Source organism: Lates calcarifer, linkage group LG21 (genome assembly GCF_001640805.2).
Source record: "Lates calcarifer isolate ASB-BC8 linkage group LG21, TLL_Latcal_v3, whole genome shotgun sequence".
In the NCBI taxonomy this organism is placed as follows: Eukaryota; Metazoa; Chordata; class Actinopteri; family Centropomidae; genus Lates; species Lates calcarifer.
The window spans coordinates 24,036,436-24,050,531 of NC_066853.1; positions in this window are offsets into that span (position 1 = coordinate 24,036,436).

The following is a 14,096-nucleotide window of genomic DNA, read 5'->3' on the forward strand; positions in this document are numbered from 1 at the left end:
GGTGCACTAGTTTGTGCAGATCAAAAGTTATAGAACTAATGAAGTGAGGAATGAAAATGGAGAGAGAAGGTCAAACTGTGGTTCTTCTCACATTTCTACATACCGCTGTGTGAAGCGGGTGTGAATGTCAGATATTCAATTTCAGAACCAAAAGGTACAAAAATTGTCAGCCTCCCACTCCAACTTGACTCCATGTTTGCTGTGTAAATGTCTCAGGTTCTGATCCATCTGCTTTATTGGTCCATCGTAGCACTACCCCTCTCCTTGTTCTCCCCCTCTTTTTACCTCAACCTGCTTCCCTCCTTTACCTCTGCTCCATTTTATCATTTTCTTTTTTCACGCTGTTTCCATCTTCCCTATCATCCCTTCCCCTGCTCGGCCAGGCTCTGCTCTGCATTGTAAAAAGATTTAAAGACATGCACAGCCAGAGGTGAACGCACAGCACATGCACATAGACACATACACACACACACACACATTCGTTGTTGTTCTTCTGTCTTTCAATTACATTAGCAAATTCACAAAGAATCAGTGAGCATAAATGCACACACAAAAAGACACACACACACATACACACACACTTGAGCAGACCAACAGGCAGAAGTCCACACTGAACCAGTCTGACTAATGTTTTGAGTTTTTTTCCTCCATTATGTGGCCAGAGCCCAGCAAAGTTGTTCACTCATAGTAGCCAGTGCTTGTTTGTCAGTCTAAATTACTCCTCACAACAGTGTGCATTAAAAAAAACTGCACTCTAGTGACTCTTTGTGAACCACTGAAACATACAACTACTGGTCATGCACTATACAGTCTGATGGACACAACATGGATGCTCACACTTAACATAAAAACAGAATCCTCAGTTTTTATGGTTACCAGTGGTTACAACAATGAACAAGTGTTTAAAGTTGTTCAATGATCGTGCTTAAAACAACATTGCCTATTGACTGGAAACAGAATAAACAGTATATCCTGTTTTAAAATACTCTGCTGCACCTGACTTCTTCCTTTGCTCCCATTATAATTACTACTACCTCTGAAAAGACTGATGCTGTCTCACACATAGATGTCACTTAACAATAAAATGAAACTTTGGGTTATAATAAGATGTTTTGACAAACAACCTGTGGGGTTGGGGTTTTATGGGAGGACAGTTTCATTAATGGGGCATAATATTTATTTTTGGAATCCATGGGTTTTTCATGCGGGGGGCATGCATGTTTACTGATGTACTGAGGCTTATCTTGCAGAAATTGTCAATGTCAGTCCACTTAAGAACAGTTCAGAGAAATACTTTGAGATGAGTTACAGGAATTTTGATACATCACTCTAGAAATAAACGAGGTAAGTCGGCCAATCTAGTGGATATCGAGCCCAGTTCTAAAATGACTTGGGGTTGATCAATTCTCACTAAAATCAGGAGTAATCATACAGTGTCTGCCCAGACTTAAAGTCATCAATGCTTCTTTAGCAACCAGACTTCCACTTAAATGAGCTGTATTTCAGAAATGCTCCCAAGAGCTACAAAAACTAAATCAGAGTAAATTTTCCACCTGCACATCATCTCTCTTACTGTTTCCAGTGCATCTGTGAAGACAATGTAAATTACAAAGCATCCATTTTTGAATTTTTTTTTTCATACAATGATATTACAACAAATTTATCATATTGTTCTCAGAATTTAGTTTTTTGTTTTTACATTTTGCCTCTCTATCATCACTCACTCCTACTCCCTTTTGGTTTATTGGTTCTTAAGAAAAGTTCCCACATAGTTAAAGAGCTATTATAAAACCCCACAGCACCCAGTCTTAATGACTGGCTGACTGACATATGCATACAGTACATATACATCCCAGAGCAGTTATATATGTGTAGGCGTGTTTTCTTCAAAGTCACTGAGTACAGGTCTGAAGGATCTGCTTCTGTTTCAAAGTGTACATTTATGGTGTTGATCTACATTGTAAATCGCAAAGGGGGTTTGTCTTGTGTGTATCACATGCAGCTTGTGTTTACCGGGTGACAGAATGTGTAACTTTGTGTTGCGTTATTCAGAATTCCTCAATCCACATGCCTTTACATTCTCAGTTCATATTTACTCCAACATGTTTACACTGATCATCCCTGAAAATCTCTGAGGTAGGCCTCTGCAGATCCATTCTGACACCAGTGTTTTCATAGCATGTGCTGCTCTTGACACACCCATATCAGTAAGGAGAATGAATGAAGTCTCTCTCACGTCATTCTGCCTCTCTCACTCAGTCTCAGTCTAATCTGTTTTCAGTCATGCATGCATCTTCTCATTGTCTTCTAAGTGCACAGGAGCAGAATGACACTCCTCAAACTTCATAGCCAGTTGGCACTGAGTCGATTCCCATTCCAGCCGCATGAACAGCTGATTGCTTCGTGTGTGTTTTCACTTTCTCTCTCTCTCTCTCTCTTTCCCCTCCTCCCTTCCTCCCACTCCAATTTATCTCATTTCCACGCCTCTCTTTCTTTTTGACTCCTCTGTGAACCGTGAGGAAAACACTCGTCCTCATTGCTGGTGGGAATGACAACACTTTTCCCACCAGCCTTATCACTTTTTCTGACCATTAGTGGGAACTCTGCTTTTACTAGAGCAAACGTGTGCGCACACACACACACATACATGGATATGGTTCACTGCGCTTATTCAGACTCATTTTAATTGAAATCATTCAGTCTCATTTGAATAAGTGCACAGTTTGTTCTTTTAAATGAATTCACTCTCACATTTTGTGGAGAGAAAGCAGGTAAAACGTATACCAAAACATGTGCACACCAAATGCAGCCAGCCATCACACACATACACACACCAGTGCTGTTTTCTCTCCTCAGTCAGTCCTGTTTACAGAGAAACTGGTGTAATTATCGAGTTTTACGGCTGTGATTACCACTGGCAAGGACTTGAGGCTGTGATATTAGTACATCTATTCCCATCCTCTCCTCTTTTCTCGCTCTATGGGTCTCCTCTATTCTCCTCGATCGATCTTATTTGGGCCACAGTATGGGCCAAGGCCGGCTGTGAAGCTATATCAACTAAATGACTGGCCATTCTTATTTCTTACATTAGCCATGGTATCAGAGGCAACCCCCTGCTGTGTAAATGCGGTCAACACACATACACATCTGGACACACACACTTGTGCTTCGACAGAGTGGTCCAAACAGGACTGAACACAGTGGCAGTTAATACGCCATCCCACTGGGCGAGTGATACTGGAATTGACTGGGTGTGACAGGGCACTTGCCATCCTCTCTTTGTGTGTGTGTGTGTGTGTGTGTGTGTATGTGTGTGTGTGAGAGTATTTTCTGCTGGGCGTCCATTTTGCGTAAGTGTATCTTTTGAAGGGTTGTCAGTTTGTGTATTTTTATATATGTGATATGTGTCAGAGTGTGTGGCACAGGGATCTTCACACATGTTGATGAGCCTGTTTGTGTGTTCTCTCTGGTCAGCATGTGTGAGTGTGTGTGTGACAGGCGGGGTGTAGGGGGTGCCATTTTAATTTTAATGATGAAGTCAGTGGAGGAGAGATTGTTCTAATTTGCTGTGGCCTCCCCAGTGGCCCGGCATAATGGACTGAAAATGGGCTCCGAATTAATGTTAGGGTCTTCGAAACACAGCCAGGTGGACTGGTCTATAAAAGCCCTACACAACTCAAAACAACATGCACACAACGCACAGCACTCTTTAATCTGAACAGCGCTGCATGAGCTGAATCACTCCATCAGCAGGGATAGGTAAGATATATTTGCTGACATTGTGTTTTAGTTATCATCGTAATCTCAACCAGAACTGAAAACTATCAAAACACCTACTGTAGCTATGACTCAGTGAAGTGTTGCTTATATATATATATATATGTGTGTGTGTGTGTGTGTGTGTGTGTGTGTGTGTGTGTAGAATCCACCACTTATACAATACAATACACTGTGACACTTTCAATTGGAACTGTGTTTTATTAAGGAAATGTTCCTAAGCAACCCAACTTTGATTTCTGGAGGCCACATTTCTACTTAGGGTTTTTTGTTTTTTTCAAAAAATGTGTGTGTGTGTGTGTGTGTGTGTGTGTGTGTGTGTTTTTTTTTTTTTTTTTTTTTTTTTTTTCTTTCAGCAGAACAAAAGTCTCAGTCAATCTCCAATCTCAGTGGTGAATTTCCAGACTGTGACCAGTCTGCTTAAATATAGTTGCTAAGAAAATGTAATTTATGCAGTCTTCTCTTTGCAGGACTGAAATAACAGTTACATTTGGCCATCATAAAGATTTATAATGTAAAAAGTCTACTATTAACAGCCACAACAAAGGCATAGAGACATTGTTTACTTGAAGAGATGGAGAGATCCATCTGCTGAGATTGTCATGGTGAGTTTGTGAGTAAACTAAGCCTACACGAGACTAAAAAAATAAAATAAAACATTGATGCTTTGAAATGTTATTTTTTCAGCTACCGTCACAAATAACAAAATGACCTTTCCCAATAAGAAATGAGGAAGTGCCCCAGCACCCCCACACCACTGGAGTTTGGGTGGTAAACAGCAGGATGTTTCCTTTGTTCCTCACATCATGGTGTGTTTGTTTGCATAATTTCTCCACATTTGCAGGTCCAAGCCAAGATCACCTCAGACATGAAAGATATTTAGTGTGTGTGTGTGTGTGTGTTTGTACTACCAGCTCTCCATGCTTCTCTTCCACTAGCCCCTCACACATACACACACACACACACTCACCAATCTACATTTTGGTCATTTTAGCTGGTGAGTTTTCCCAAAGCAGCTTATTTTTTTCAAGGACACACTTGATCAGATTTTGACCAAACCTATGGGAATGTCACTGCTGGGTTTCAGGATTAGCAAAAATACTGAGTGGTTTAAATGAGGATATTAAATTGCAGGTGATAACAATATATTTGCCACTGATTGGCCCTGGGAGGGATTACATCATAAGACAGGTGAGATGAGCATATTCATGCTTATATTCAGCTGACCAAATTCAGTCAGGCACTTCGATTTCTTGTCTCAGGAAATCTGGTTTGAAGTCTTTAGATAGCAGGATTTCACCACATCTTAAAGTTTAGTGAATCGACTCCCCCGACTTCATCTTGTTGTAGCTCCTTGTTTGCTTCACTGCACCCTGAAAAACACTACAGGGCCCTGTGTCTCAAGGCAAATTAGACTTCTCTCACTTCTAGTCAAAGCAGAGGAACAAAAAGAGAGCAAAGAGACTGACAATGAGAGAGAAACAGCACTGGTGGAGGCGACAAGGATGAAACAGACAAAACAGATTCTACATGTTCTTTATTTTCTGTCTTCTTGTCAGTGGTCTACAGTGTCTTGTGCATCAGTGTACAATTAATCACTTTCACTGTAATTGCAGGGGCTGGATGGGTAGGTAGGTAGAAAAACTGACTCATGATTACTGCTCTCGAGTTAGGTTCACATTGCGATACATGCTACCTCGGAAGAATAGGTATGAAGATCAATGACTAGGAGAAAACAACAAAGATGCACTTACAGAAACACAGAGAAAGCTTCAAGGTTTCTAGTTTCCAGGATTGGGTTGCCCCAGTTAAGTTTGAGTGTAAGGTCCCTCCCAAGGTCATAAGTACTCGCTACTCACGTCACTAAACTGGGTTGCATCATTTACTTAATAAACATCTTAGCTAGTTAAAGCTTAAATAATGTGGAAATCAGTTTCTAAAACTGTTTTCTCATGTGAACTCCAGATAATGTCCAGAGAATCAGATATGGACATTCTCTGATGTTGTCCCGTCACACATACAGCACACAGTCAGAGGATGGGAAAGTGAGAGTGAGACTTAGACTGAGGTTTCAGCGAGGACTGGTGCCTGCAGGTAGAGCGTGCAGGAGACCAGTGCTGCAGGACATCGTACCAACTTGCTCGCTGTGAATTTCTCCAGACAATTACCTACTTCATTCACACATGGGTTCACTCGGACATTACACAGACTGTATACTAAGGATAAAGTTAGCTGGATAAAGTCTGTTTAAAGTCCACTTATACTGATGTGTACATTAGTGTTCACACTTCAGCTCTATCAGGTAATTTCTAGAAAAATTCAGGTTTGCAGTGCATGTGTGAACCATTAGCATTATCATTAACATTAGCCAGCCAATGTAGGCTTTGTCAGTAGTTTAGTTAGTTCTGCAACAGTTGCACTTGGATGTTAATATTCTAAACTACTAATCTATATGAAAACCATTTTCAGCAGTGGAACCCAATTTAACTAAATAAGGATGCATTACTAAATTTGCTAATTTAGTAGTGCACAAAGCTTCACTTACACACAGTTAACACTTACACACATTACACTTTAGATTTAACCATTTTCTCGTCCTTAAAACTTCCCTGTTTACTTGGCCAGAAAAATAATTTGTTTTAGCAGCAAATTCATTCATTCACTGATTCAGTTACCATTCCCAGTCTTTTAACCCACACTTTCCACAACTAACTAAGACAAACAAATATTTTCACAACTAATAAAAATGTGTTACAGCACTAAATAACAGAATATAGAAGCATGCTGTGTCATTTGCCTTTTTTGCCTTAAGAACCAGGCTTTTTAGTCTCCAAAGATAACATATTTGGTGATTTGCCCACAGCACCATCTTCCATCACGGAACAGTTTGTGTGTCTGTGTGTGTGTGAGTGAGGAGCAGTTGTTCTGAGACTCCAATGTCTGGTCTCAGTTCCAAACAGACTCGGCCAAGGAGTCTGCAAGCCAGAAATCTCAGCCTGTGGCCAAGTAATCAATGAACCATTTGTACTGATCATAAGTCCTATCAGGCCCTGCTGATATGCTGATTTCCTGCTATGAGACAAGAAAGACATGCTGGCTTAAAGGAAAGGGATGAAAGAATGATAACACTGCAGCTCAGCCATACTTATTTGATCTTGATTGTTCTGCAGTAACTCTAATTCAGTTTGTCAGTTTGACATTTAGGGCAGGAAATACACAGATACAGGAAGACATGTGGTTAGACAAACACACCACGACAGACAGCTTCATGGGGTGAATACAGCAACATGAGGACCTGTCCAGACTAATGCCATCTAAAGGCTAATGGTCAAAACTGATACAACAGAGGTTAAGCTATCCTGACTTTTAGATGAACATGAGATTATGACCAACCCATTATGCATAACTCATTAGCATCTTTCATTAGCCCCCCCACTTACAATGATTATGGTATTTCTTTTATATGAAAGAGGAACCCACAGAGAATTTGGTTCATTCTCACCGCTCTCACAAGCGTTACCAGTGGCAGTAGCCAGTTTTCAGTGAAGAAACTCTAAAAGCCTACTGTGCACTACCTGCCCAGCACTAAATGGCAAACAAAATTAACAACAACTACTAAACAACAACTAACAAAATTTTAAACTAGCCCGACTGTATCGTCCTCAGGAGTTAGTGAAGACCAAAACAGAGCTAAAAAATGACAGTGACTCCTGCACCTGCATTCACGGGATGAATTGCTAATGCTTTTGCCAAAGGTGATTCACCCATTATTATCACCTTATTAAGTTGATAAATTGCATGTTTCCATATCTAGAAGTTGGTCCCATTGTGATTAAAAGCTGGTAGTGCTAAGTCTCTAATCAGGAAACATTAAACCATTGCAGAAGAGGAGGGTTTAAGGAGAGTAATAGCTACAAGCAATGCAATGCAATGCCATTTTTCAATTATTCAAAGTTTTGTTGTTTCCACTACAGTTCTTTTTTTAATGTAAAATTTGAAAATGTGCTTAAAAACACTAACACTAACTAATAACATTTATAATGGCTCCATCCAGTTCAAGTTTCACAGTAAGCTGTCAGAAAGCATGCACAATACCAGGACCCTGAAACTGAAGCAGCTGTGTGGGATTCAGCCATCATTAATTCTTTTATTTACACCTGTGCTTCTGCTGTGACAAAATGTCCTCTGTGAAAAAGGCCTGTAAAGCAGCAAACACAAAGTACAGTGGGATAATAGACTTAAGCCAAGCCAACCCAACCTCAGAGGGAAAATAAGCAGAGATACAGTACAGAACAGAGTCAGATAGAGCCGGTAAGTGTAGAGGGTGAGGATCCTCAGTATGAAAATGGAAACAGACAGAATCAAAGGTCTGAGAATTTGCAATAAAGTCTTCAACTTCTCCACAGTCTGTTCCACTCCATTATCTGCTAGATCAGCTTTTTCCAGTCCTCAGTCTGCCACTGTGTCCCAATAAAGTAGAGTGGCTGCCTCGCCTGGACTGATCTGACAACACATGGACAGAATCAATCAACACTTCCAATCAAGCCTAATGGAAAACAGTGTTCAGTTAAAACACAACGTAAGGGTGTGGCTGTGTTGCTTCCTGAGTGAGTGTGTGTGTGTGTATTTGCAGGAGCCACAAAGAGAGCAAGACCTCCCTCATCTTGTAAATAGTAATTAACACAAACAGTAATGACCACACTTGCAAGAACTTGTTAACTGAGCAACATTTATTTTAAATTCATAATTTGGAGTGGAGTTTGCATGTTCTCCCTGTGTATGTGTGGGTTCTCTCCGGGTACTCCAGCTTCCTCCCACAGTCCAAAGACATGACATGTTAGGTTAGTTGGTGACACCCATAGGTGTGAATGTGAGTGTGAATAGTTGTTTGCCTGTATGTGTTGGCCCTGTGATGGACTGGTGATCTGTACAGGGTGTACCCCGCTTCTCGCCCAGTGTCTCGCCAGTCCATCACAGGGCCAACACATATAGACAAACAACCATTCACACTCACATTCACACCTACAGGCAATTTAGAGTCATCAATTAACCTAAGCTGCATTTCTTTGGTCTGTGGGAGGAAGCTGGGGTCCCCAGAGAGAACCCACACAAACACAGGGAGAACATGCTCCAGACAGAAGAGCCGGAACCTTCCTGCTGTGAGGCGACAGTGCTTAAACCTTATTTTTAACGTCATTGTATTATTTTGCTATTTGTTTATAATTTTGGTATTTTGATTTGTTTCTATGACTCACTGATAAAACTAAAATTAGCAGAGTTGTAGGACACATTATACACCACCTTTTATAACAGAAATATAGAGCACACTTGTTTCTTGTGCACAGTAAAATATAATTTGCAAATAGAATTCTAAATATACCACCCAAGGTTCACAACATTGTAAATGAACCTATTTATGATTCTTATGTTGATGTTTTTTGTGATTACTGTCCAGAAGCTGCATGTGCCTGGGTCTCAGTAGTGAACTGAAACATTCCATATTTGCAGTGATGTTAGGTAGATTACATGGCTGGTACACAGACAACACAAACAGGTCATTATTCTTTAATTAGCATCACAGTTACCGCCAGCTTCTGCCGACACAGCTGCTGTGTGTCAACAAGCATTTGCACTGCTGATAATGCTACTGCTGTCAAACTGGAGGCCTATTTGTTTCTGAGAAAGCTGACATTTAACTGTCTTGTGTATTTAGTGGTCTTTTTGAATCTCAGTCACTACAAGGTTTAGATTCTAATTTTCAGTTTCAAATTTTCTCATTTAATCCACTGAAATAAGACATAAAGTAAACTTTCAGGTTCTTCTCTTCTCTATGTCTCTGGAGCTCATTTGGTCGCTGTAAAGATATACATAATTGTTGATGCATAGTCAAAATCTTTCTCTCTCTCTCTCTCTCTCTCTCTCTCTCTCTCTCTCTTTTACACACACACACACACACACACACACACACAAACATCATGCCAGGTCTGCAGCTCTCTGCCAGGGCTGTTGTTCACCCCCACAATCAATAAATGTCAGAGAGAAACCTCAGCACTGGCCAGAGGGGCCTCATTCATTTTCACTCACTCACATTCACACATCCTCACTGGCCGTCTTTCTCTCCATCTATCTAAAATTCAAGTTAAGGTATCCTTTAGGACAAATAACATTACAATAAGCATTAAAATACTGCATGCAATGCCATAGCAAAAGTAGCCTAATAATAAACACATGGGAAAACAAGCAAACAAATGTATGGCTAATTTGTGACTCATAATACTACCATTATTATCATTGCTATAATATTAATCTTATCTGCTACTATGATACTAGGGGTCTAGGTTCCAAAGCTGTAACTAATAATTATTTGTCACTGTTACTTAATCTGCTGCTATTTTCTCAATTAAGCAGTTCATCTATAAGATGCCAGAAAATGGTGAAAAATGCTCATCACAATTTCCTAAATCCCAAAGTAAGATCTTCCATTATTTAATTACAGTCCTCAGACTATCATCAGGCAAATTTCATGCATTGAAAGCATAGCCTGCACTCTTTGAATAACATTTTGTAGTATCAGTTGATAATATCAGCTGATTCTGCCATGATGAATTTTATCATTTATTATCAAGAACCAAATAAGATTGAATTTTACCATTTCACCATCTTATTTTACTAGGTCACTTTATCTTGTTTTATTTCCACCATTTTACTTGAAAGAAAAATCCACCAAACATTTTTTCATGTTACTGAGTATTTAGTATTATTTACAGAATAATCTGTTGTATCAAAATTGAGATATTTTCTCGCTAATGTGAAATTGTATCTTATTATGGTTCATATCCACAACTTCATTAATAGCATGTAGTGTTTCATAATAACAAGATAATAGCTCCTAATTTTGAGAAAGTATTTCATAATTATTGGGAAAATTTATCATATTTCTGACTGAAAAACAATTTTTGCATAAACCATAGATTTCTGTTGCTGGGGGGTTATTATTACAGTAAGACAAAGTTTGTTGACAAATTAGATTCACCCATTTTTTGGAATGTGTTTAAAAACTGGTTTTGTCTCAATTCTACCCTACACTGTTTGAGTTAGAGTCTCAGTTGCTGTAGTTTTCAATAACTGATTGGGATATTTTGAGTCACACTATAATTGTGATGTCAGTATGTATTGATTTTTGATACCACTGAGGGTCTTTTGTGCTGTCTCTCCCCCTCAGTTCATTAGTTAAATAAAGGTTTCAGCTGGAGGAGGTCTTCTGCCCCGTATATGTCTGGTTTGTCTGGCTGCTGCACTGTTGAATTTGAGCTGCTCCCCAGGTGAAGCTCAGCTTCTTTCTATGACACCTAGGCCTTTGGAATATTAATATTTCAGTCTTTTGGAGGTTAAAATCCAGGGCAGAAGTGTGGCAGAACATGTCTAACAGAGGCAGGTACTGCTGTAGACATTCTGCTAGAGGAGTCACAACACTCAGAGATGAGTCATGTAGACAGACCGGGGGCTGGTTTTAGATAAATGTTGCACTGTTTTTGTTTGTTGGCCCAGATTACATGACAGATAATGCTGTCTTGCTAATTGGTTAGATTTCATTTTGAGCCTAGAACATGTTACATTTGCAGTACTAAACACTGTCAGTCTTGTCATCAAAAGTCATAAGTAAACCAAACTTTCCATGAAACACCACACTTTTCAAAGACTTGCTTTTCTATGCTATGACTTAATGTTTACTTCCATCCAGTATCAGTTTGTCTCTGTTACCTCTTCTTTGGATCGTTATCTGTATCATCTGGACCACATGTAAACAGCAGCCATCCACAAATTCTAATTCAGAAACAGACTTTTGGAAACAGTGAGGCAGACACCTGTGCTAACTTCTTGACTGGGCCAGTCATGACGAATCCTTCCCTGACTCGTCACAGTCTTATCATGTGACCTATTTCAGCCTCAACTACCAGCGGTTAATGACCATGAGTCTTTGCTAGCAGCTGCTGTTCGACTGCAGAGTAGACTATCTGCTTCCTTTTTATGTCAGCATGTGCATGCCTTGTGTAGGTGAATGGTAATGTGACCCTTAACAGATAAGCGGTACAGATAATGGATGGATAGTGTGGACAGAGATTATTTCTGATAGGATCGCTCATTTGAACTGACATTGCCTTTGTTTAAGATGCTGTTTTAAAATGAAAACATATTAGTGTGGACATAACCTAAGTGTGTTGTGGAAATGAATAATTTCAATTTTGTTTTCTTTAATATCACTACTTACGATGTATGTACTACAAATGTAAAGGTGATTCAGATAATATCTTTTATACAGTTTGTAACAGAATTATGTAGCATTGTGTTATTAACACACTGATCAAATTAGTTATTAGAGTAACAATGTAAGCCTACTGAGGCCCTCTAATAAGGGACTCAAGCATGGTGTATGATGCCTCTCTTTTTCACCCTGAAGTCAGGCAGGTACGTGCACTTAAGTCTCCACAAATCAACACTTTTCCCTGAGCATAGGAGTAGTTTGTCTTCACTCTGGCTCTTTTCTGGATGAAATAATAATTTCATGACAGCCTGAGGGACAGTGACTGACTGTTTCACTGACAGGTTTCTTCAGGAATGATTAAAGGAAATTTTTTATGCTTTGTTGGAATTCATGGAGTTTACCTTCTTAACCACACGAAAATGCAGAAATATGGAGATAAAAGGATGTGAAATATAGATATTGAACTTTTTAAAGGAACCATAAGAGGTAAACCACTTCAGAAGATCTCTTCCATTATTGCTACATACTGTAGCTGCTTAGTTTGCCGCTACAAAGCTGCCTTTTCTCCCAAGGTCATTCTTGATGCTGCTGGCAGATTCTTTCAATGCTGCCTCTGTCTTTTCTTTGATATGTGCCCCCCTCTCACTTCACCTCAGTAGCATCATCATGAACCAGAATCTATATTACTTAAATAATATATAATATACTGGATTTTTTTCTAAACATACAAATGCATGCTTTACCAATATACACATTCAAACATTACATCAATTTTGTCCTCTTTTCAGTTTCTTCATATCTTCTCAAACTGACGTTCATTAAACCCCTGCCCCCAAACAGAAACTGTCCAATCATAGTTTAGCAATAATAAATAGGCACAGAAATACTTGTCAAGCTATGTACATGTTAAAGTGGTACATATAAGGGTATAATAAGAGCAATACTTTGTGTAGTATGAGTAGTGTGTAGTATTTCACCACTGTATGGAAGCCAGTCCTGAACGCTGCTATATCAGGCTGTAGGCTACCATTAGCAGGTGGTTTCATGGACATATTCAGTTTGGTGCAAAAATAATACCTCAGTGGAAAATGCAACATAACCTGAAATGAATACACAGAAACACAAAGCTCATAGTACAATTATATAATTTTCCATGTTTTTTTGTTTTGTTTTGTTTTGCTTTGTTTTTCAGTCATTTGAGGTTTGACAGTTGCTCTTTTAGATACATTATCTAGTTGTGGCCTCTTCCTCTGCAGCAGTGTGATGGCACAATCTGAACCATCGCTAGCTGTTTATCTTGATGCACAAAATTCTTTATATTCACATTGGTGGATGGATGGATGTGTTTTCTGAAGATTTGAATTTGAACTTCAATTGGAGGAAAATTTCACCGTCACATTACTGTTATCTCACGTTAATACACATGCTGTGCAAGAACACAAAGCCTGACAGCTGTAGCAACAGCAACCAAAAGGAGAAAGGCTTCACAAATGTCAACTCTGGCTCTTTTTTCTTTCTTTTTCTTTTCTTTTTTTGGTAGTATTCATGATATTTATCCATTTTAGTTCTTTCTCCATAGTCTGGTTCTCTTCATATCCCTTCCCCCTGCATGAGTATGACACTATCACACTTTCTTAGTCGGTCTATCTCTCTTCCTTTTCCTCTCTTTGGGTCTTTATTGGCATCTCACTCACAGTGATGTTGCTGATACAGAGGACTGACACTACCACTAAAACACTACCACTGTTTTAAGAGACTGAAGGTAAAACAAGCTCATACTCCAACTCATAATCCATTACACCTGAAGTAAAAGCGTAACCTGGCTGCCATGTGTGCCCAGGTTTTGATGATGATGTCATATTCTGGCTGTGGCCACAGTAAGGTAACCCTGCCAGAACTATAAAAATGTCTGGGAAGGACACATCTGTGCAACCACTGCCAGAGGAGACTTCAAGTTATTTCTTTTCCCTCCTCCACTATTTGGAGAGCATACAGCACAGTGACACCAACATTAATTTCCAGATCACAGGAAAGGATGAGTGGATTTTGCAGGTTT